The following is a 27,130-nucleotide window of genomic DNA, read 5'->3' as shown; positions in this document are numbered from 1 at the left end:
GAGTCTGACATAAGTCCAGCGATTGGCAGTTGGTTTCCTGTGTCTTGTTTGCTTGTTAGAGTCTGACGTAAGTCCAGCGATTGGCAGTCGGTTTCCTGCGTGTGTGTTTGTTGGTTCGGAGTCTGATGTAAGTCCATAGATTGGCATTCGGTTTCCATGTTTTCCTGTTTGTGTGGAGTCTGACGTAAGTCCAGCGATTGGCAGTCGGTTTCCTGTGTGGTTTTGTTTGGCGTGCGTTAGCCGAGCTACGAGTGCTCTAATTCTTCTTTGGTTAGAGAAGATACGTATGCATAGGATGCGACATCCTAGCGAGCACGTTTCCCCTGTCCCGAACTACGTCGACTCTGATGTCTGTGTCTAACAGACTACGTAGGCCCAGGATGCGATATCTTGCCGAGTCCTCTTCTTCCGTCTTTCATCTGTGTTTGATTCCAGCGTGTGTGCAGTTTTTGAGCAGTTTTAGCAACCTTTCTTCTTTCCTTCTGAGCGTGGATCCCGTAGAGTACTACGGATGCGTAGGGGTGCTAATACCTTCCCTTCGCATAACCGACTCCCGATCCCATCTTTCTCTGGTCGCGAGACCATGTCTTTTCTAGGTTTACTTCGAGCGTTTCCTTTCCCTCTTTTGGGATAAATAACGTACGGTGGCGGCTCTGTTGTTTCGTTTTCCCGCCGGTTTTTCGCGTAATGCGACAGCTGCAAGGTTAGAAGCTATTCGTTTATTACTTGCTTACGCATGTTCAATGAATTTTCAGCTTTTTCAAATGGACATCAAAAGTGCCTTCTTAAACGGCTACATCAAGGAAGAAGTCTATGTCAAACAACCCCCGGGCTTTGAAGACTTCAAGCATCCTTCACATGTATACAAACTGAAGAAAGTGCTCTATGGATTAAAACAAGCACCAAGGGCGTGGTATGATCGTCTAAGCAATTTTCTATGTGAAAAAGGCTTTGAGAAAGGAACAGTAGACAAGACGTTATTTATCAAGAAGATAAAAGGGAATACCTTACTTGTGCAAGTCTACGTAGACGACATAATCTTCGGTTCATCCAACAATGAACTATGTGAAGAATTTGCGTTGATAATGCAAGGTGAATTTTAAATGTCTATGATGGGGAAGATGAACTACTTCCTTGGATTGCAAATCAAGCAACTAAAAGACGGAATTTTTATCAACCAATCAAAGTACTACAAAGAACTGTTAAAGAGATTTGACATGGATGGGTGTAAAGAAATATCAACACCAATGGGCTCTGGAACTTATGTTGATCAAGACGAATCGGGTGTGTCAATTGATATTACCAAGTATCGAGGTATGATTGGTTCTTTATTATATTTGACGGTAAGCCGTCCTGACATAATGTTTAGCGTGTGTTTATGTGCTCGATTCCAAGCAAATCCTAAGGAGTCACATCTCACGGCCGTCAAGAGAATCATGAAGTACCTCAAGGGAACAACCAACGTTGGATTATGGTATCCTAAAGGTAGTGTTTGTAAGTTAATTGGTTATTCTGACGCGGATTATGCAGGTTGTAAAACAGATAGAAAAAGTACTAGTGGAACGTGTCACATCCTTGGTAATGCTCTAGTCTCATGGTCTTGTAAGAAACAAGCGTGTGTTGCTCTTAGTACGGATGAAGCAGAATACATAGCAGCAGGCAGTTGTTGTGCCCAGAATCTTTGGCTTAAGCAACAATTAAGTGACTATGGAATCAATCTTGGATGCATACCACTCCGATGCGACAACGCAAGTGCGATTAATATCACAAAGAATCCGGTCATGCACTCAAGGACCAAACACATAGACATTCGACACCATTTCCTTCGTGATCATGTGCTTAAAGGCGATGTCGAAGTTACCTTTGTCGATACTCATAACCAACTGGCGGATATCTTCACAAAGTCGCTCGCAAAAGAACCATTATATAAGATTCGAAGAGAACTTGGCATTCTGGATGAAGGTGACATATAACTATTTCACAATTATTCACTACATAAGGCCAAGGTACACAAGCTCCCAATCCTTCATAACTTTTGTGAAATTTTTCGTTCTTCAAAAATGTTTTTGTATATGTGCTTTTTGCCACTGTGTAACCGGTTACTTCACTTTGGATAACCAGTTACCCTGCTCATTTTTGCTTATTTTCACGAAATTTCACTCTGTGTAACCGATTACTCACATATGGATAATCGGTTACCCTGTAATTTTTTTCCTGAAATCACATTTTCACTCTGTGTAACCGGTTACTTCCTTTTGGATAATCGGTTACCCTTTAATTTTTTGAATTTTCTTGTTTTGGTTGAATTTTCTTATGTGGTATGTGATGCGTAGCCTATTATATATGTATGCTTATTTGTCTTATCTCTTGTTTCACCCTTTTTGTTAATGACAAAGGGGGAGAAGAAGAGAAATTATTACTATGATATTTCCTTGCTGGTTGTGTTTCTCTAACAAAAATGCAGAATTCAAAGACTCCTTAATCCTTCAATTAAAGGGGAGCATATTTTAAGGGGGAGCTATTGATAGAGAAACACCACGGGATCACATCTTCATGGTTTTTGGGTTGTCATCATCAAAAAGGGGGAGATTGTGGAGACGTGACTTCTCAGACATTTTGATGACGACAAACCTTGCTTTATAGCTCAAGTTGGATTAACAAAAAGATTGATCAAGGTTAAAGCCCGTGTATGAAGTTTCCATCAAATGATCAAGTCTCGGTGAATCACATGAAGATTCGGCTTTCACATGGATTAAGGTAACACTTGAACTCTAGATAGTTATACAAGTGTTCACAACATGTTGCATTCATATCATAATCATTAAAAAATAGTTTTATGCATCATCAAACCACCACACTTCATTTTTTAAAGTTATTTTTTCAAAACTGTGTTAGAGTAACCGGTTATCACTTTTAGAGTAACTGATTACTCTGAGTAATTTTCAAATATTTTTTAACGTTGGAACCATGTAACCGGTTATCCAACTTAAGGTAACCGGTTACCTCAAGCAAATTTCAAATCATTTTGTAACGTTGAATGCATGTAACCGGTTACCCTATTTTAGGTAACCGATTACCACTGATCCAGAATGAAAAATACTTGCATCTTTTCAGGAAAGCTTCTATGGTCTCTTCATCGTGAAACATGGCATCTTTTGGATTATTGCATTCATCTGAGGAGGTGTTTTAGACATTATATAAACATAATTTTTCAGATTTCAAAATCACCTCCTTGCAAAATTTTAAAATCATTTACACACATTCTCTCAAACTTTCTAAGTGTTCATCCACATTTTCTTAAGAGTGAAACTTTGCATAAACCTTCATTTTTCAGCATCATAGTTTCATTCCAATTCAAAAAACACTTGTATAATTATTGTGAGATTTGAGTGTTACAAAGGAGAAGATCAATTATTTAATTGATATACTTCAATTTTCATCTATCTCATCTTATACAAATTATTCAGAATTATATTCCTTGATTACAACTTATTCTTAGGATTGTTAAGGATAAGTTTGTAAGGTATTATCCTTGTTATCCAGTGTGTGGATACAAGAGGTCCATTTGTGAGAAATTGAGTCTCGATTGGACTTTAAACATTGTAAATCCAAGAGGACCGTTCTTGGTGTGTTAGAATAGATAGAAAGACCTTAAGGTGTCTTGTCTAGGAATCTAACATTTTAGTGAAACTCTCTTTTGTGTTGAAAGGGGAATGGAGTACTCTCAATCTGTGAGGGGAACCACTATAAATCTCTGTGTTATTTACTTTCCGCACTTTACCGCTTTTACATCACTTAAGTAACTCAGAAAGTAAAAGTCATAAACCGTCAAAAATTCGGAAAATACTCTAAGTGCCTCATTCACCCCCCCCCCTAAGGCACTCCTTAAACTTACACCTTATAGATATATGTAAAGCATAATTGTGTTTCCTATCCTATTGCGGCAGTTCTTCTTCACTGAAACTCAAGACATTACAAACCATCATATTTCCGACTACACCATCAAATTGATCCATTGTCACATCATGATCCATATACGCTTTCTCCAACACCTTCATTAGAGATTTCCGATGATCCTCAAAGTTTAGCAACAAAGACAACACTGATATTTTTGACTGAGTCTGAAGGAGTTGATCTACCACCTTGTAATCACTTCTTCTGATTAACCTTATTAATTCTTCGGCATCATCATTCTTATTAGGTTCATTAGACGGGCCAATGACCATATGTTCTTGATTAATCACAACAAGATCTTTACAATGCACTTTCTTACTTGCTGACACAGAATCAACCTTTCAGAGAGGTGCTGGAGAAAACATACGACCATTTCGAGTTATACCACTGACATCTGCTATATTTTAGATAGGTCGAGTTGCTTTAATCATTACCTCCTTACCATCTTCCAACACAATAGCAATGTACTTCCAGGGAACAACTTTGTCAAATTCATACGAGATCGGTCTCGACAAATAAGTGTTCAAGGGAATCACAACACTTTCCTTTGTCTAATAATTGATTTCCAAAGGATTCAGAATATCAAACTGGGGAATAATAACAACTACTTCGTCCTTTTTACGCTTAGTACTACCCTATAAAATACCATGGTCCATCAAGCTCTGGATATCTTTCTTCACTAACTCACATCCTTCAGGATTTTGTTCACACAACTGGCAGTCTCTATGGTCATCTCCAAACAAATTAACCTTGCATAACTTGACATGCATATCATCCAAAGGAGTCTTCACCAAATTAATATCAGAAATCAAGCACTCTTCTGGACAAACTTTTATCATGCTGACAGTATGTCTACCATGCTCTGGTGGAGGATTAACTTTCACATTAGGCACGACATCTCGTAACTTCAACAAACCATTCTTGACAAGCTTCTGAACTTCTGATTTCAATGCAAAATAGGTTTCAAGATCATGCCCCGGTGCTTCCTGATGAAAAGCACAATGAGCTTCGGGTTTATACCACCATGGAAATGGGTATGGAACCGCTGACGGAGATCTAGTTTTAATCACCCCATTCTATAACAAAGTTGGATATTGTTTCGTATAATTCATAGGGATAGAACCAAACTGACTCTTCTTGAGAACACGGGCTTGCTGATTCTGATTGGACTGTTGTTTCTATTGAAACTGTAGTTGATAAGTCTGAACAGTATGAGTTGGACTAACCATCGATGTTACTGCGGAAATATGAGGTTGTTGATAATATTGTTGTTGAGACTAGTTCTGATGATTACTTCTATTTCTGGGTTTTCTCTGCCTTCCCCTTTGAGAAATATCATTAGTATCCCCTTCTTTCTTTTTCTGGAAACTGTTGTCATACTTCTTCATTTCGCTTGATGGACCTGTTTCTTTTGTCAAACGACCCTCTCTAACACCTTTCAGTATGACTCTCATACCAACCATTTCAGTGAAATCATTTAGAGCGCTAGCAACCATCCTTTCATAATAGAAAGAAGTCAAAGTCTTGAGAAACATCTTCGTCCATCTCCTTCTCCTCCATCGGAGGGTTAATCTGAGCAGCAACTTCATGCCATCTCTGAGCGTACTCTTTGAATGATTCCTTATCCTTCTGTGACATGGCACGAAGTTTGTCATGATCAGGAGCCATGTCCAAGTTATACTTGTATTGACATATAAACGCCTCAACATGGTCATTCAAAAAACTGATATGAGCATTGTCCAACCCCATATACCACTTTAAAGCTGCAAAAGTCAAAATATCTTGGAAATAGTGGATCAACAATTTATCATCATTAGTGTGAGTAGCCATCTTCGAGCAATACATAGTCAAGTGACTATGGGGACAAGAATTACCCTTGTACTTTTCAAAGTCAGGGACCTTAAATTTGATCGAGATCTTGACATTAGGTACCAAGCACAAATCAAAAGCATTTTTACCAAACAAGTCTTTCCCCTTCATAACTTTCAACTCTTTCTGCAATTCTTGAAATTGATCTTGGAATTCATCCATTCTCTCATAAATATATTGATTCTCGTTGGGAGCAGTGTGATAGATATGATCCTCTACCTGTGGCACAACATTCATAATTGGAGGAGTGGTAACCATTACAGGTTAAATTGGAGGAACCTGATTCACCAAAGGAGCTTCAGTAGCAGGGTTGAAATTCTTTGGCATATAATTGGGAGGCATACCCCAAGTATAACCAACATGCATCTGATTCTAACATGGAGATCCAATAGGTATAGCAAATATAATAGGATTTGTTGCAATCTCAGAGATAACAGTCACTTGAGGTTGAGGCAAAGGTGGAGGCTGATTCTGATTTGCCACCAAAGATTCCAACAGAGAAGTCATTTTGTCCATTCATGCATTCCATGAATTCACATCCTCACGAGGTTCTCTTTCCTCTTGCTTAATTGTCTCCATATGTCGTCTTGAGTTGGCACGAGTATTGTGCTGGTGGGTCAGCTTGTCATCTACGAAGACAAAAGAAAACGAATGAGACTCTAAAAAACACTTGTAGAAAGCATGACCAGATGATGCAAATGATTCTTGAAATTCAATATGCAAATGGTTGTTTTTAAGGAACTAAGGAATTAAAAACAAATTGCAAATATCATATGTAATAACACATTAAAAGAAAATTTGAACTTTCATTTCATTAAAATATCTGGAAGGATTACAATTTTAGTACATGATTTCAAAGAAATCCTAAACAAAATACATAAACCAAGGCCAAGGATCTGAGGGAACCACAACTAATGAAGATCCACTTCCATGCTGCAACTTCCTCTTGAGCTTCCTGATCTGAGCTTCAAAAGCAGTCTTCATGTCGGCCTTTTCTTTCAAGATCTTGTCAACAACACCTTTCCAAGCACCAAACCTAGTCTCTTGATCCCTCTTCCTTTTCTTTCCATGTTGTTCAATCAACCCGTCCTTCTGGCGAAGTAGATAGTCTTCTCCTTCAATGGCTTTTGTAGTTCTAAACTCATAGCATTTGAAACATGAAACTTGCTCTCCCAAGCATCTCTTTCTTGCTTCATTCGAGCTAAAGAAACTTGGAGTCCTTTCCGATCTTCAATTGGAGTAGGAATGAGTCTTATGACTTTAGGGAACATAAGTTCTTTAGGTGGATAAAGAATCTTGAATTTAATAGCTCTTGCTTGCACCCACTGAGTGTAAGGCTCCAAAGCAACTCAATCTTTGTTTCCTAATTCATACTTTTCTTTTCGGTGAATCTTATGCCAGATATGGACTATATTCTCCTTTAATCCCTTGCTATTAACACCTTCTTGAATGAAGAATCCCTCCAAAATAATATTGCTTGGTTTATCCTTCATAGCATACCCAAGTTAATGCCAAGCCAAAATCGGATTGTAGTTGATACCAACTTTTGTACCAAGAAGAGGTACATTAGGGAATTCACCATAACTATCAATAATCTTCAAGTCATCATAAACTCTAGAATACCAAGTCACATCTGCATTGGTGAGAGACATGATCCTCTAAGACCATCTCAAACACATCTTGTTATCCTTGAATAAGCTAGACAGGGGCAAGTGCAAAATAAACCACTTGTTAAGTAAAGGTGAATAACACATCACATTTCCTCCAAAGAAATTAGTACCTCAAAAGGGGTCTCATCTGAGCAGGGCTCTCATGCCAACCTAACAAGGCCTAACGCCAATAAGGCCAACATGACTATACCACCATCCTAGCTTAAGTGCACTCAAGTCTGGGTAGGGTACTTATCTCACCACACAGAGATTACAAAGCACCCTCAAATAAAAATAACAAACAAAAAGTAAAACATAAACACAGATAAACAAGCTAGGCTTAATCCACTTAGAAAAGAATCCCTAACAGAGTCTCCAATCGCCGCGGCGGGAAAAATTTGAGATTAACCTATTAGTTAACTTAACTCAGAAAAGCAAGAGTCTCCACCAAACTTTATTGTTTCCAAATGGAATGGGAAAAAGGTCGAACAAAACCCACAAAAAGGTAAAAACAAAAGAGAAATCTGGATACGGGGGTTGGTTATGCAAGGGGAAGGTATTATCACCCCTCACATTGATGGTACTCCAAAGGAACCACTTGCAAATTTGTGTTTATGAAAAAGCAGGGTTGTTTATTGATTGATTTTAACTTGAAAGGAAATTTTGTCATATTCGAGTGGAAAACTCAACTTACTACCCACAAGTATGAGAAAATTAGTATTTGCATCGTCTTGATATTAATAACTTTTACTAGGACTTTCTCACAAGTACGTCTCAACATTCAAGTGGAAAATGTCAATCATTTCTCAACATATTGTAGAAGTATAGTGGTTTGCATCACTACAATAATAGACTAATATCCAATCTTTTTAAAAAAAGGCTTTTAAAGGAAAGTACACAAAGGCACAAAAAGAAGTTTTATGAGGTTTGTCTATTTTAGAAGTTTGGAAAAGAGAGTTTAAGTATGCTTAATTGTTTTAGCATTTATTGAGAAAAATATTTTTAGGATCACTTGACAGTGTCAATGTTTATTAAGAAAATGTATGAAGTTTGAAAACAAGAGGTTTTTGAAATAGGGAGAAGTTTTGAAAATTGAAGAAGCGGGATGGAGATAAAGAGACTATCCTAAAGCATAAAATAAATGACATGAAATAAAAGATCTCATTGTAAGGTAGACCAAGAGAAAGCCTGTGTGTATGCAAGTGTACTAATAACAAGATAGAGCAAGCATTTGACATTGGTCAAAATAATCATTCCTTTATCTTTAGATTGAGCCACAAGATGAGAAATCAAATAAGCATATGAATATCAAAATATCCAGATGTACAACATAGCCACAAAGCCACAAAGAAACATTCATGTCTTGAATTGAAGATCAAAATGGTCCAGAGGGATCACAAGGCCTCGAATGAATCAAAGTGTCAGATATACTCCAAGAAAGGGGGAAGCACTAAGTCCTAAGTTCCAAAGTCCAATATACTCCTCAAGCAAGGGATAGTAACATGAAGTCCATAAGATCAGATTAAAGTCTTTTTTAGGGTTTTAGCCATTTTATCATGCTTTTATTCTTTTGAAATAAGAAATAAAAAAAAGCAAAAAGTAAAGCGCAAGAATGTAAACAACATGAATGTAAATGAAATAAATGTAAATAGCATAAATATAAATTTAGGAGGTTAGATGTAACAAGTTAGTGATCATAAGACAAGTAATGTATGTGGTAACCATGTTAGAATATTGATATAAAATCAAACTCTCAAGGCATGAAGCATAATTATTCAAAACTCTAAGAAGAAAGGAGAGAACAAAAGGCAAAATGAAAGCAAACTCAACTGTTTGACTTAGGGTCCACTATCAAACAAGTCAAGGGATCCAAACACATGGAACAACCTAGAGATGACCTATCACTAACTCAAAGTGCCAAAAATATGATTAAATGATCACCTATCAACATATTGAATTAGAGAAGATTGAAACAAGCTAAGAAACCATCTATGGATGACTTGGAATGTATAAGCATTGATCATCCAAGTCAACAACTCAAGCTCAAACATCAAGTTGCACAAAGATGAATAAAAAAAGACTAAAAATTGATTAAAAAGGGAAATTAAAAATAAAATTAAAATCAAGCACCAAAAAATAAAAGAAATGATTGAGAAAATTATGAGAAGCTAGAAATATTACAAATAAAAGGACCTCAAAAGTTGGATACAAAATCATTTAAAAATAGTTGAAAAATAAATTGAAAATTAAAATAAAAATAAAAATAAAACAAAAATATCAATAAATGCTAAAATGATTTTAAAAATTATGAAAAAAATATATATATACGAGATGCGAAATAGTTTTATGGATTTTCTGTAAAAATAAATTGATGAAAAATGAATTAAAAATCAATGAAAATTAAATAAAAAAATAAAAGGAAATAAAAATGAAATAAAATAAAATAAAATGTTTGGAAAAGGACGCGCCAACTACTAACACACGTGTTAGACTAGGATTGGATGTTTCCAAATGTTTGGAACCAAAACGCGGGCGCTGAACCTTGACTTCAACCTTGAGTTAATTTTGCAAGCTTCATAAACTTGGAGTTTTAAGCTCAAATACACGCATTTAAGCATCAACATCCATCATCGTTCATGTCTCTTTGCTTTAGAGTCATTTATTGGCTCTGACCAAAGAGAATTTTCCCAAGAACACGAAGAACCCTAGTTCTTCAAAGTAAAATTAAATGATGAATACAAAGAATAAATTCAAGGTAATTGAAGGCTTTTGATCAGTAAATCACGACGAACACACTAGTAACTTGTTTGCTTAAAAATGTAACTCGTATCTACCTTTCTTGTTGAAGCTTCAGATGTTAACAATAGTGGATTTAGGAGCCTGGGTCCAAGGAGTTTCAAGCCACGACAATGCTCCAGACAACTTCAGAAGGTGCTGATGAGTGATTCTGGGTGAAGATTCAAAGCAAAAAAAGCTTGAATCAAAGAAATGGTTAACTGTTTTTTTGAGGTATTAAAGCTTTCAAGCCACGACAATGCTCCTTTGTTTTTTTGGATATTAAAGCTTTAAAATAAAGGCAAATGCTTCCTCTATTTATATGAAATAAAGTGAGATCATGGTATGTGTGAAATGGAGGCAAATTCATGTGAATTAGGTCAAAATTTTGATGATTTGCCAAGCGTGTGAGAGTGAGGGTGAAATGTGTGAATTAACACTTGAAACAAGTCATTTTGTGTTTGTTCAGATGCGTTCTAGGTCCTCAAATGAGTTGCACATGTGCGTGTGGTACCAGATTGAAAATGGCATGAAATTTGTGACCTGAAAGTTGCGCAAGAAATAGAGTCCATGGTACCATGTTAGAGCTTAGGCCAAATGAAACCCACTCGTGCGTTTTAAGATATTATTTATGCCAAATGATCTCCTTATGGTGAAGAATAAAATGAAAAAAGAATCAAATCAAAAGAATGCTTGAGTTGAAAATGGAATGAATGGAAAGTTGGGGTCGTGACCTGAAATTCTAGGCCAGGCATTAGGTTGACCAAGTCTTGGGCCTACTTTATTGCACACATGGGCATCTTGGAAAATTCCAAAATTGATGGACTTAGGGGCAAAATTGATGTTTGACCCTTGAAGAAAAGTTATAGAGGAGTTCAAATGTGACATTTGGCTCAAAGTAGATTCCAAAAATGTTAAGAAATGAGATAATTATGGTGTTTGGACCAAGTGACATGTCATACTTGATTTTAGGCCAACCAAACATGTGCCAACTTTTGATTTCTTGCCTTTTTCTTGCATCCAAAGGTCCAATGATGACCACTTGAACACCAAATGGAGGAAGTTTGATTGTACCTTGAAGAATCTTGGTAATTGCTTGGAAATTAGATGGAGATGGCATGGAAATAAACACATGAACCATACTTGAATCAATTTTGAAATTAGGAACCAAACTTGAACTTCTTTTGATCAAATGATGTTGAATAAAGCTTGGCATGAATGTGACCTAAGATTATAGGTCATACCTTGGAGTAGAAGATCTTGTGGACCACTTGTTGACCAAAATTTGACTTTGGGAATCAAAAACCCTAATTTAGAAACCAAGCTTGATCCTTTGATTGTAAGTCCCTATCTTGTACAATAAGAAAAAGGAAACAACACATATTTTTGTATATTGAATAAGGTTAGCAAAGTTAGAATGTAAGCAAGAAAAAAGGTAAAAATAAAACACAAAGGGTGCTCGATGATCTCCCACAAAAGAAAACCCAAAGGGGTAAAGGTTAGGAGGATATCATGCTTGTGATCTTGGTTGAAATGCAAATGATATGATAGGTGGAATCTTAGGGGTAAAATTAGGGTATGACAACTTTGAACACTCAAAATAGAGGAAATTTATTTTTCACTAAAATCACACTGAAAAATTATGATCAGAATGGGAGATGTTATGAGAGAGATGATGAAAAAATGTTTTATATGTGCTTGAGATGAAGCACAAACAATGGTTGAAAAAGTAAGTTTGATTCAAATTAAGAGCAATATATGATTTGAATCAAATGAGAAAGTGAAGTGGAATAAAAGTAAAACTTAAATTTGAAAATTTATCAGTTGATTCGAATCAGGGAAAAAGTGATTCGAATCATGATCCACGTGATTCGAACCATGTACATAAATTGATTTGAATCAAATGCCACAAGTCTGACTGGAAAATGTTGAAAAGTGTGTGATTCAAATCCTATTCAAAATTCCATTCAAATCAAATTAAACAGAATTGGACATCCGGAAAATGATTTGAATCAAGTGTAAAAACTTATTTGAATCAAATGACTCAGTTTCACCTCTGTCCAACTTGATAAGAATCACAAAATGTGTGTAAACTCTATGATTTGAATCAAATATGTAAAATCTCAAAATTTCATGTTTTTAAAGGCACATTGAGATTTTACTTTAAATCAAACTCAAGTTAAAAACATAAAATGTTTTCATTCCACTTACTTAAGCAATTGATCAAAAAACATCATGATCAAGATCAAGATCAAATCTAACCAAAATTTTATGCATGCTAAAAACGAATCTTTTCAAACTTGATTCCGAGAAAGTGCAATCATAAAGGAAATTAAACAAATCAAAATTAAATGAAAGATGAAAATGATAAGACAAACAACGAAATAACTGGATATAGATTCTCCCCCTGAATGAAGTAAAGATATGAAACTATATAAAACACTCACTAGACATCATACTCTTAAATGATTATTATGATAAATAGCCCCTACTGATTACAAAAACATTGACAAACACATGTACGTCTAACATAGGGTCACATCATTTGAGATTATGTTTTGTAGTTATAATGATTAATAAAAGTGCTTAATAGCGTTAAAAAATGTGAATGTATATCTTCACATGAATAACATGCCATAACATTGTCTCAACAATTACAACAACCATATTCACTATGAGTACAAATGTCACTATGTATCCAAACATGTTGCTTCTAATGAAAGCTTTCAACCTCTTTGACATTGGTGAATGGTAGAATACTAAATAGTCGAAGTAAGAAAGTTGCAGCCAAATCAGGTATTAGTGGAAATGCTGTAAACTTTTACATTCATACATTTCCATATATTTTAATCAGGTTTTTTGTGGTGAATTTTTTCTATGGCATATCCCCAATTCAATATACTCAGGGAAATGTTTTTAATCCGGTTGAGAATCATCTTCGTGCCTTTTTTACTTTTTTCCATTAGAGTTGAATCAATAAATATAATATATATTTATTGGACTTTTCATACAATCTAAATATAAACATATGTAGGTTATGTTTTAGTCCATCTACCAACTATACATCATTCATAAATAAAGAGGAGTTACCAATAGTACTTGTACCAATGATCTTCCCTTTTTTGTTTCCTCAAAATCCCATAGTTCTTCCCTCTTTTAGAGTGAAGGTTTGGAACATATGTCTTTCTCCTGTCATATGTCCTGGGCAACCACTGTCCAAGTAACATGATTGATGATTTGCTTCTCCCTTGAAGCATATATGTAGCCAAAAGAATTTCAAATTTAGTTTCCCATAGTCTTATGGGTCCTTTAGGATTAGTTCTAACAGATTTTATTTTGTTTTGCACCTCTACTCTCTTATGGAAAGGTTTAGAACCATTTAAGAATTTTGAGTTAAAAGTTTGTTATCTTAAATGAGTCTTGACCTTAAGTTCTAAACCTTTCAAAACCTCATGACCCGATGTCTTAGGTTTTGGTTTCTCCATAACCTTTGACTTCAGAGTCTTAGGTTCTTGTGACTTCAGAACCTTTGACTCAACAGTTTTAGATTCTAATTGGTTAAGAACTTTTGCATTGAAAGTCAGGTACAAAATAAAAGTCTAACCCTTTTTGAGTAGATTTAGAAGAATAAGGATCTGATGGTTTAATCAAGGTTTCAGTCCTTGGACTAAAAGTCTTTTGAAAGTAGCCCAGACCTTCTCCTTTACTTATGCTTACACCATAGATCATTGATGCAAGTTTGGTTCTTTTAAGCCTATATGAGATAAATTATTGAAGAGCTATCTCATGTTCATCAAGGGTTTTATCAGATACATCTTTAACATGAGAAATATGATCTCTCTTAAGAGCTTCATTTTTGTTTTGAACAAATCTTATTTCTTCTTTCAAAAGATCATATTGCTTTGTTAATATTCTCATATGTCTGGCCTTTTCTCGACATCTACGCATAAGATATTGGATGAAGGTAATCAAATTAGAGCAAGATAGTTTAGAGAATACCTCATTATCTTCAGATTCAGAATCACAGTCTGAGTCAGATTCTGCTTTAGAAGATGTAAGAGCCATCAAATCTAGATTGGCCTATTCTTCATATTTATCAAAATCTTCTTCGTTGTTGAGTTCATCATATGTTACCATGAGACTCTTATTGAATCTATTTTTGATCCGTTCTTCTGAAAGCTTACCTTCTTTGCCTTGTCCTTTTGCAGCTCTGGACATTCTGCAATGGAGTGACCAGACTTATTTCACTTGAAGCATCCCTTATGATCATCCTTATTATCTCTTGAACTTGATCCTCTGAAGCCATTGCTTCTGCCAGAGAATCTTTTCTTCTTGTTGGCCAAATATTGAAATCTTTTAATGATAAAAACCATTTCCTCGTTATCTGAGTCTTCTTCATAACCTTTTGATTGAGAAGTTTCTTCATATTCCTAGATTTTGAGAGCCTTTAAAAAATATTTCAAAGCAAGAGACTTTAGCTTCGCAGACTCATCTCCATTGAACTTGATCTCGTGACTATGGAGGTTGCTGATAAGACTTTCAAGGCTTAATATGTTTAAATCTTTAGCCTTCTAGATTGTTGTCATCTTTAGTCTGTACCTGACAGGAGACTCCTAATAATCTTCTTGACATGATCAAAGGTGATGTAACTCTTGTTTAGAACTTGAAGTCTAGACACAAGAACTGAAACCTTGAGAATATGGTTTCAATGTTCTCATCTTTTTTCATTTTGAACAACTCATATTGCTGAACTAGAAGATTTGCTTTGACTTCTTGAACACGTTAGTTTCCTATATAGGTAACACATAAATATTTAAAAATAGTTTTGGCAGTGTATTTGTTAATGACCTTTATGTACTCAAAATGAGGCAAATCATCTACAAGAATGCCTCTCACTTCGTGGTGTTTTATGTAGATCTTCTTCTGAGCAGGTGTGAAAGATTTTATGTCAGATGACATTCCAACACCATTGACTTGTATGTAAATTTCATCTTCAAAAATTGCCCACAACTCATCATCAAGACATATGATCTGAGTGTACATCTTGCTCTTCAACCATTCAAATTCAGTTGAGCCTCCAATGAATGTTAGAGATATAACAACACAATTGTTCTTTTCATATGTAATTTGATCATAATTATCATCACCCATATGAGTACCTCCACCTGAACTAATTACTTCAGATTCACCAGCCATGGTAATAAAAGTATTTTTCTCAAGATCTTTTCTGCACCACTGTTAAGTCTTTAGCATATACCATACTCTAATGTCAACTGAAGATGAGAAAAACACAAGAAATTAGGGTTGAATTATGTTGAATTTTTATGCTTTAAGATTTTTCTATTTTTGCTTCTGAAGGATTTCAAGCAAACTATGAGCACTTAGTTCAGAGTCTGAGTCTGAGAGGCTTGGATAGCTCCTGAAGTTCCTTATTAGATTCTAAACCAGAATATGACTTGGAGGATCAAAGTTGACAACAATGGAATATTTAAGTACATAACCAAGTAAAGTAAAGAAAGAGACACAAGCAGTTATCCTAGTTTCTCTCACAACTTGAGAGCAGTTTAGTCCCCTTGTACTTCCAAGGGATTTCCACTATAACCAAACTGATTACAAATGCTCAAGCATACAACCAAGAGACTTCCTTTGCTTATACACACAGGTATACTACTTCCTTTCTCAAACACACAAGTTTGAGACTTACTTGCTCAAGCATACAAGCTCAAGATTTCCTTGCTCTAGCACACAAGCTAAAGACTTCCTTTGCTCAAGCACACAAAAAAAGACTTCAAATGCTCAAGCATAGAAACAAGAGACTTCAAATGCTCAAGAACACAAGAAAAAGACTTATGACTCTATGACAAATTGTTAAGAGATTTGGGTAATAACTACACTTGATCTACAATCTGATGTGCAAAGAAAATACAACTTAAAAAGACTTAAGAACTTCTAAAATATTCACAATGTTAAGATGTTATGAGTATATTAGATTTGACAGAGTAACTTCTCATTGAATATCAATGTTCAGAGTCTTATGGTGTGGTATATTGCCATGTGGTTGGTGTTCCTTTTCAGGTCTGCGGCTCCTTATATAGAAAAGAGAGAAAAGTGACCTTGAAAACTTTCACCAAAGGGTTGGTTAACCTTTGTACTTGATTAGATACATCAAGAAAACACCTTTATGCAAGAGGAGTTATATGTATCTGTTAAGGCTCAGGCCTCCAAGAGAGACGTTTTTCCTTAAGTCTTCACATGACCAAAAGGTCTCTGAGCCTGTCAGAGTTGCCTCGGTAGAAGAGCTTATGCTTTATAGATTGACTTTCTTCAAACTTCGATCTTCAGAGGCTGATCACATCAAGAGTCCATTTCTTCGCTTCTAAGCTTTAGAGTCTGGGTCACCAGAGGCTGACTTTATTCAAAGTTGACTTGTTCAGAGTCTGGATCTCCATCAGAGGCAAAGTCTTCAGAAGTGATCTTCAGATCCAGAGTATGATCTTTAGATTCATATTCCTCAAGAAGTTCTTCATCTGTTCTTAATGATTATATTCCTGCAAACTTGAATAGGTGTCAATTATTCTTTAAATACCTTGTGTCGTACCCCAAATTTTGACCACCTTTCTCCTAGTCTAAGAGTTTATATCATTAACATGTTCAGGGCCTACAAGTCATCTAGTCAACCCCAATGACCTAAAAAGTCAAAGGGGACCTTTTTGACTTTTTATTCTCCCTTAAGGAGTTGGATCTTACGTTAAAGATTTTGGTTGTTATTTTAGGAATCCATAGTTTTCTAAATTATTTAACATCTAATTTTTATTAAAAAAAACTAGTTTAATTTAATAGGCATATTATTAATAATTAAGGGAGTATAACTTGTTTTATTTGGATTAGTATTAGAAATTGAGTTTAAATTATTATGTTTAGTTGTTAATATTACAATTAAGTCATTCATTAAAATTAAATATAAACTTTAGGGTTAATTTAAATAATTTATTGATGATTTAAATTGTATTATCAATTAGATTAATTAGATTTTGGATTATTTTATAATTTAGGTTAATGAGGTAATTAGTTTTATTATTAAGTTAGTTATATTATTATTGAGGATGGTCAAGGGGTTGATCGAGTAAGCCCAAACCCAAGTCCATAACCCAATTGGGCCAGGAAGACCCAAGTCCACCACCTCACCAGGTCATGTCCATGACCCAGATTCATCCTCAATCCCCAATTCAATCTATAAACCCTAATTTGCACACAGTGGAAAACAAAAATGGATCAAAGAGATTGCAAATTAATTAATCAAAACCTTCCTTTTTCATTCACAAATACATTACATAATATATTATACAAGGCAATTCAGACCAAATACATCAGATCTCGAAACCCTAAAATCCAATCAAATCAAATTACAAATACAATAAAATGCAAAAATTCCTAAAATAATCAATCAGATTAATCACTAAGACCAAATTTTAACCTATAAATAACTAACCAATAATCCATAAAGGAGGATGTCACGGCTGGAAAATTGACAGAGTCGTCACCATCCTTTATTCATTCCTAAGGAATAGGGAAATAATGATAAAACCTAACAACTAAGGGTGATAGACTAGGTTCGGGAGTCGGTTAAGTAAGGGGAAGGTGTTAGGCACCCCTTACCTCCATCGTACTCAATGGGATCCTCCTACAATTCTAGGGATATTGTGTGTTTCTAAGGTGTTTGCTTGATTACAAATTAGTTATTAATTATTTACTATATTTACACAAAATATTTTATTTAAATAGATGGGAGACCAAAAAAAAGAATTTTTATAATTTTACTCAATAGAGTTTACAACTCTGTGCCTATGTACCTTGGCATTAGGCGAAAGATCAGAGTACCGTAGTTCTTGTTAAAAAAATTGGTTGGTTTTTTGTTTTTATCCCTTAAAAATTTCTCACGCACCGAGGGCGGAGAAACATTTGACTTTGAAAAAAATGTCTCAATGCACAAGGGCAGAGGACTTAATGTTTAAAATAAGTGAAGTTAATTTTATCCCTTAGTTGTTTGCAAAAAAATCTCATTACTTTCATTTAAGAAAATAATCCATATTTATATATATAATTATTTTAATATTAAAAGTTTAATAAATCTCAAAGCCCATATCCCTTATCCCCGACTTTTATCCCTTATTTAAAACCCTAAAAATTATCATAAAATTTATCTCATACTATCCCTAAGTTATCCTATAATTATCCCAATAATTAACTCTATTTTCCAATTTAATTAATATCTCACATTTAATCATATATATTTTTATTCCTTATATTACTTATATTAACTCATTTAAAAATTAATTCATAATTTCAATACACCTAATTATTCTAAAATTAATCTCTAACTAAATTAAATCCATAATTATATTTGGTATTTTAATCTCATATTTATCAAAATTATCCGGGTAATCATTTAATTATTTTTATCGATTCCTTTGTTAAGTCATTTCTTAAATGTGTTGATTATATCTTTAGCTATTAATTATATTTTGTTAATTATGATATTTGTTTCTTTTTAAATTTTTATAAATTAATTATAATAAATAAGAAGTTAATAAAATTAAATTATATTAAAATCCTAAAAAAATGTTAAGTTGTAGTGGGGTTATGGTTTGTTGTTCCATGAAAAATGATGGAGATTTGGGATGAGGTTTGTTGTTATGGTGTATGATCTCGTGAGTTGATTATATTTTAATTTTTCTGGATATCATTCTGGTTATATTGAGGAGATACATAGGAGGAAGAAGGAGTGTTGTTGAAATTAGTAGCAGTAACAATCATGTTCATGATTTCTTCTTCTCTTATTTTCAATATTGATTTGTGCATCTTATTTGAGTTTCAGTTTGAGTGACATGATTTTAGATTTGAATATGATTTGAACTTTAAATAGGATTTGATTTTGACTTAAATAGATTATGGTTCTGATTATTACAGGATTCATAATATTAATTTTAAAAAGGTTTATGATATAATATTAGTAAGAAGTTTTTATTTAAAAAATTGATCTAAATACTAATTTTTAAATAATTGCTTCAGATTTTTTAAAAAGGAATAATATATTATTTATTTAAATAAAACACATGATATAAAAGAAAAATTGATGATATTAAAAAGTTGTTATAAACAATGGAAAATAGAAATAAAATTGATTTTTATACATTGTCAAAAAAAGAAAAAAGTTATGTATTTTGTTTTAGTTTTATATCGTTTAGAATATGATTATGTGTTTTGAAAAAAAAAATATTATTTGGTACTAACATACATCTAAAATCACTCTCATGTCATATAAATAAATTCAGACAACAAAGCACCATAATAATCAAATTTTATCACAAAGCTATAAACATGAATAGATGGATCAACCTACAGGGAGGAGGATTTCCCTGGTTTTTGAGCAAAGATGCAGACTCTTTTCTCCTTATTTCCCCCTTTTTCTCGTTTTTTGCATTGATGCTTATGGAACTTGAATTGCAAAGATGGTTGGGGCTTATATTAGGGTTTGATTGTTGTTGTTCTTCGATGTGAAAAACAATAATTTTAGGACAATGAATATGTAAATCGTGGATGAGAAAAAGTGTAGAAAATTTATGCTATTTATAGATAAAAATTAAGTTACAAAATTGAATGTGGTTGAATCATTTAGAAAAGAGTTCATTTAATATGATTTTATCTTATTTCTTAAGAGTCAAGTCAATGAATCTGGATGGATTCATGACTTTGTGAATTTTAAATAATGAAAATATTCTAATAGTAATAATAAGAAAAAAATATTTTGATTGATTTTATTTTATTTTATGACTATTTTATGCATAAAATCATGATTTTAATGAAAAAATCACATTTTAAAAAATGCATTAATAAAATATACGAAAATTAATAATAAAATAATAAAAAATACTATTTTTGTGATTTGAGAATAAATAGAAAAGTTAGAAACAAATAAAAGAGAAAAATCACTAAAATTAAGAAATATGAGATTCAAACTCACAACCTCTTATACTCATAACTCTGTACCCATACTCTACCTTCCATTAGACCATTGCACTCATTCAAAATAAAATGACACTTTTAAATACTTAAATAAAAACAAATAGTTTTATAATAATTTAAATACTTAGATAGCTAAAATATTTCCAACAAATAATAACTAAACTTTTTGCCTAATTTTTAATAATATAAAAGACCTCATAAACCATTAATTTATAATTTCATTAAATAAGTAACACCCTAATACAATATTTATATTTAATTACCTTCTAAATAATATAATCTAATGAGATATAATATTCTAATTACTAATCCTGTTTGTTTTTCCTAAAAATTAATTTTAATAGTTATAAACTCTTTTTTAGCATAATCCTATAAATATATTATTTTGAAAAGTCTAAATAATACCTCTAAACTAAAACCAACTCCTAAGAAGTCAAAAAGGTCCCCCCTTGACTTTTTAGGTCCTGAGGTTGAATATCTGACTATGTTAGCGTTAACTGAAAAATAGAAAGAAGAGGTGGTCAAAATTTAGGATACGACCGTTGCCCCTATTTAATCAGCTTTGAACTGAGATGATGATGATGATGAGTCGTCATCTTCTCAGGGAGGAAAGGATTAAATATAAAAAGGAACTCTAATTTTGACCGCGGGGTTAATAGACTCCGGAGTCGAGGAAAGATAGACTAATCCTTAGTGCTCGGTTGGCATCCCACTTTGATGTATCCCTGATAATATCTCTTTGCCTACGATTCCCATAACCACCAAAATCGGGCAGGACTCGGACGATCCTTCAGTCGCTATTTGATAACCCTGGTAGAACCCCTGATGAAACTCTTATTAAAATCCCTGGCAAAACTCTTGATGAAACTCCTTGATGGAACGCCTGATGATGAAACCCTTTGACAAATTCCCGATGGAATCCATTGACTTATCTCAGATGATCAGTTTCAACCCTTCTAGGTGAAACTAGCATATGATTCCTATGATCATCTGATCGTGTTACTGGAATCGAGTTGGACTTTAGTGATATCCTGATCGCTCTAGATGAAACTCCTTTGTTAAAAACTCTGGTGAAATCCCTTGATAAAATTCTGGTAGAACCCTTTGATGGAACCCTTTGATGAAACTTCAGATAAAATCCCTAGATGAAACCTTTGATAAAACCCTTTTGATTAAACCCTTGGATATAATCCCCGGTGTATTTGATGGAACGTATCCCGCCTATAAGATAGATTAATGAGCTAGGGGATGTGAGTAGGTGAAGACCTGTTCACTGATTGATAAAGATCATTTAGGATGATCAATTATTGGATAAATTCCTTTGAAGACTTATTATGAATGAACTTGTTAGGGAATCCTTTGTTGAAAATATGCTTACGGGAGTGTTACTTACTGGGAAGGTCAATAGGCGTTCCTGCTTGGGGAAAGTTATTTGGTATATTTGGGGATTGGACCTCTAAGAGTGGTCACAAATCATATGTCATGTATTATGTATGCATGTGTATGTCTATTTTGAATTGATGTATTTGTTTTATGCATGATGCATTATTAGGGATAGCGCCTCTTTTATGATGTGCATGATGAATATGTGACTTTATGGGAACCAGTGTTTTCGTGACGTTCTGAATTTCTAACCCCTTCAGATTTTGATATATCCATGGAACAGGCCACGATGCTCTTGATATCTGAGAATATGCAATGTCCTTTTGAAAAGGAAGAAACCTCCGTGCTAGTTAAATTGTGACTACTGATTTATAGACCCCGTGTTTTGCTTAAGAGGTAATGTCAGAAGAATATGATCCCTTTGAAGTTTTCAAAATTGAAGTAAAATATGTTTTTTTTTCTTTGTGAGCCTTTTTATTATGCCCATTGTTTCAATGTATTATTCACAAATAATTGATATTTTGTAATCAAGCGGAAAATATTGAAAAAGCAAGGGAAGAGATTTAAAAAGCAAATTTTATTAATTGAGATTCGGCCCGTAAATGGGTAATATTATATAAGGAAGTAATTCCCGTAAGGAGAGATTACCAAAAATCTAAGAATATGTAAAATGGCAATGCAAACCAGATTTATTCATGTCCCTATCGAATTTAACACGTGATATCATCCCTACATCTTCGAGATTACAATACTTTGCTTCCAACAGTGATTATTGATTTGATTACTCCCATATGAATTCTTGTCGTAGGATGAAATAAATGATGCGGTCACATGCCTTTTGGATATCCCTAATTTTTGCCTGGACCTTTTTTGAGTCTTAGTCCACTGGGATGATATGCCATGTTTTGCCTAAGCCGCCCTTTTGGATTTTCGACTTATCGGGTTTTATTTTGTATACAAGTCCCTAATTTTTGCCTGGATTGCTCTTTCAAGTTTTCAATCCACCGGGATGCCCTAATTTTTTCCTAAGTCTCCCTTTAGGGTTTTTGGCTTAGAGGGCATTTTATCCTCTTTTTCTTGGCATAGTATTTCTTGTCTGCATCTAAGTTTATGCCTCGTGGTAACTCAGCTCCGTCCATAGTCATGAGAATCATAGCTCCGCTAGAGAAGGCCTTCTTCACAACATATAGTCCCTCGTAGTTTGGGGTCCATTTTCCATGGGGATATTTATGGATGGGTAAGATTTTCCTGAGCACTAGACCGCCTTCTTCTAAATGTCAAGGAAGAACTTTCTTGTCGAATTCTTTCTTGAGCCTTCGTTGATATAGTTTCCCGTGACATACCGCAACCATGCATTTCTCTTCTATGTGGTTTAATTCATCAAACCTGGTTTGTATCCATTCCGCTTCGTCTATTTTGGTCTCCATCAGAACTCTTAATGAAGGGATTTCGACTTCGACAGGGAGTACAACTTCGGTACCATATACCAGAGAGAAGGGAGTTTCTTCTGTTGAAGTGCGAACGAAATTTCTGTAGCCGTGTAGTGCAAAAGGAAGCATCTTATTCCAGTCTTTGTAGGTCTTCACCATCTTCTGGATGATATTTTTGATATTCTTGTTGGCCTCCTCTACTGCACCGTTCATTTTTGGTCGATAGGATGATGAATTATGGTGTTCAATTTTGAAGCTCTCGCATAACTCATCCATCACTTTTTTTATTTAGATTCAACCCATTATCTGTGATAATTTTGTTAGGAACCCCGTACCGATAGATTGTCTCCTTCTTGATGAATCATGCAATCACTTGTATTGTCACATTGGTGTAAGAAGCAGCTTCCACCCATTTGGTGAAGTAGTCGATAACAACTAGAATGAATCGGTGTCCATTTACAGCTTTGGGCTCAATCATCCCGATTATGTTTATACCCCACATGGAAAATGACCATGGAGCAGTCGAGACATTTAAGGGAGTAGGTGGAACATATACCTTATCTGCATAGATCTGGAACTTGTGACACTTCTTGACGTATTTGAAGCAGTCAGTTTTCATAGTCAACTAGTAATATCCTGCTCGAAGAATTTTCTTAGCCATGGCATGACCATTAGCATGGGTGCCAAAGGATACTTCATGAATTTCTTTGATAATCATATCTTTCTCATACTCGTCCAAACATCTGAGCAAGACCATGTCATGATTCCTCTTATAAAGCACTTCCCCATTAAGGAAGAATTGGGAAGCCAATCTCCTGAGTGTCTTCTTATCACCACTTGAGGCGTTTGCATGATATTCTTGTTTCTGAAGGAATTGTTTGATGTCATGAAACCATGGTTTATTATCCCCTTCTTCCTCTATGGCTACGCAATAGGAAGACTCATCCAGACGGTGAATTCTTATAGTTGGTGCTTCGTTGTACCACTTGACCTTGAACATAGATGATAACATGGTCAATGCATCCACTAGTTGATTCTCCTCCCGAGGAATATAATAAAAGGTAACCTCGTCAAAGTAAGTGATCAAAACTTCCGGACATGGTCTCGATACCAGATTAACTTAGCATTATGAGTTCCCTATTCTCCCTTGATTTGATTGATGACAAGAGTTAAGTCTCCATATACCTCTAGGATCTTGATTCTTAAGTCGATGGCTTCATCAATCCCCAGGATACATGCCTCATACTCTGCCATATTGTTTATACAGGTGAAGCATAACCTAGTAGTGAAAGGAATATGGTACCCTATAGGGGAGGTTATGATGGCTCCAATTCCATGTCCAGTTGCGTTTGAGGCACCATCAAATACCAATTTCCGTCGTGATCCTGGTCCAGATCCTTCACCGAGACCTGGGGTCTCGCAATCCCTTATTACCATAATATCTTCTACAGGAAAGTCAAACTGTATAGGGTGATAATATTTTGTTGGCTGATGTGCGAAATAATTCGCTAACACATTCCTTTTTATGGCCTTTTGTGTGACATACTAGATGTCGTATTTCGTTAGCAACATTTTCCATCGGGCTATTCTCCCAGTTACTGCAGGCTTCTCGAAGATATACTTGATAGGATCCATTCGGGATATCAATAGCGTGGTATGACACACCATATATTGTCTGAGTCGCCGATCCACCCACACTAGGACACATCAAGTCTTCTCTAAGAGTGAATAGCATGATTCACAATTGGTAAACTTCTTACTTAGGTAGTAGATTGCATGCTCCCTTTTTCCAGTCTCATCTTGTTGTCCTAGTACACATCCCATAGAGTTGTCAAGTACCGTTAGGTACATTATAAGTGGTCTCCCATGGACTGGTGGTACCAAGACAGGTGGCTCTTGTAGGTATTCCTTGATTTTGTCGAAGGCTTTTTGACAACCTTCATTCCACTCGATGGCTTGATTTTTCCTGAGTAACTTGAAGATTGGTTCACACGTAGCTGTAAGATGTCAAATGAACCTAGCAATGTAATTCAATCTCCTCATAAATCCTCGAACCTCCTTTTCTATCCTTGGAGCTGGCATCTCCGGAATAGCTCTCACTTCATCGGGATTGACTTTAATTCCCCTCTGGCTGACTATGAACACTAATAGCTTTTATGATCTGACCCCAAAAGTACATTTTGTTGGATTCAGACGTAACGTTAACTTTCTTAGACGATAAAAAGTTTTTGTAGCTTGACTATGTAATCCTTTTCGGTCTGTGATTTGGCAATCATATCGTCAACGTAGACTTCTATTTCCTTATGGTTCATATCATGGGATAAGGTTACCATAGCCCTTTGATATGTTGCCCCAGTATTTTTTAATCCTAAAGGCATTACCTTATAATAGAAGGTGCCCTAGGGAGTGATAAATGTGGTTTTCTCCATGTTTGTCGGATCCATTTTTATCTCGTTATATCCGGAGAATCCATCCATGAAGGAGAAGAGTGAGAATTGAGCAGTGTTATCTACCAGTACGTTGATGTGTGGTAGTAGAAAGTCGTCCTTAGGACTCGCTCAATTCAAATCCCGATAATCCAACATCTAAGAACCCGACATCGAGTTGTTTTCTGACTTCTTCCCTAATTTCGAGAGACATGTCTGGCCTGGTTCTTCTCAATTTTTGCTTAACTGGCGGACATTCTAGTTTGAGTGGTAATTTATGTACGACTATGTTCGTGTCTAACCCTGGCATATCCTGGTATGACCAAGCAAACACATATGATTATTCATGTAAAAGCTCGATCAACCTTTTATTGACTTCATCTTTTAAGGAAGCGCCGACCTTGACTTCTTTCTTATTTTCTCCAGTCCCCAGATTGATCACATCCACTGGTTCCTGATGAGGTTGAATTTCTTTGTCCTCCTGCTTCAGCAGTCTTGCTAACTCTTCTGGCAGTTCACAATCGTCCTCACCACCTTCTTCTGCTTGGTTAATTGGGAATTCGAAGTTATAAGGGATTATAGTTGTGTCATTTTCAATAGGCTCATTCGTTAATCTGCATGAGAAATATTTTTATATATTATTATCTTTTGGATGATTTATAGAAATGAAAGAGTATGAAAGGGTATTGTCGTTTTTGTAAAGAAGATTTAACATGAAAGGAAAGGATCTTGATTGAAAACAAAAATACAATTTTATTCATAAATAAGTAATTGAAACGAAGGGGGGCCTACAAAGCTTGTCCATTTGCCTTGGGCATAGCAAAGGACTTATTATTTTTTTAAAACAGTAAATTACTTCGAACTGGAAATCATCTCCGGAATCTCGATGTCCTTCCAATTGCTGATAGGTATATTTGATGAACAGTGACACACCAAGATGGACATCCCTTTTTCTTCTTCTTTAATCATAGTCACTTGATCTCCATCCATATATCCTGCACTGTGGAAGGTTTCTTGAAGTGTACAAAGCTTTTTCTGGTCTGCCTTCTGAACTCCTTCATTAGCTGGTTTATAACCCAGCCCAAGCTGATCTTTTTTCTCTGGTATCTCCAGCAACTTGCCCCAGCCCTGGGTATTTCTACCCCCGATCAATTTGGACATCTTCTCCCATGGGGATATTGATTTTTCTTTTCTTTGACTGACTACTGCAATCTCCAAGGATTAAAAACATATTTCTAATGTTTCGCCATCCGCTTCTATGTAGCTAAAGGATGGAAGGTGGATAATTAATATGTCGTCCTCCCCTTCGATGATTATTAGCTTATCGTCGATTATGAATTTCAATTGTTGGTGTAAGGTTGAAGTTACAGCTCCTGCGGCATGGACCCAAGGCCGTCCTATGAGACAACTATAGGATGTATTAATGTTCATTACTTGAAAAGTGACCACAAAGGTATGAGGTCCCATAGTTATTGGTAAATCAACTTCTCCAATTACCATCCTCTTTGAACCATCGAAAGCCTTGACCACCAAAGTACTGGATTTCATGGAAGTTCTCACATTGTTCAGCTTTCCCGAAGTATTTTCAGGCATGACATTTAGAGAAGATCCTGTGTCCACT

Source organism: Lathyrus oleraceus, chromosome 3 (genome assembly GCF_024323335.1).
Source record: "Lathyrus oleraceus cultivar Zhongwan6 chromosome 3, CAAS_Psat_ZW6_1.0, whole genome shotgun sequence".
NCBI classification, from domain to species: domain Eukaryota; kingdom Viridiplantae; phylum Streptophyta; class Magnoliopsida; order Fabales; family Fabaceae; genus Lathyrus; species Lathyrus oleraceus.
The sequence above is the reverse complement of the archived record's forward strand: the minus strand, read 5'-3'. Positions refer to the sequence as shown.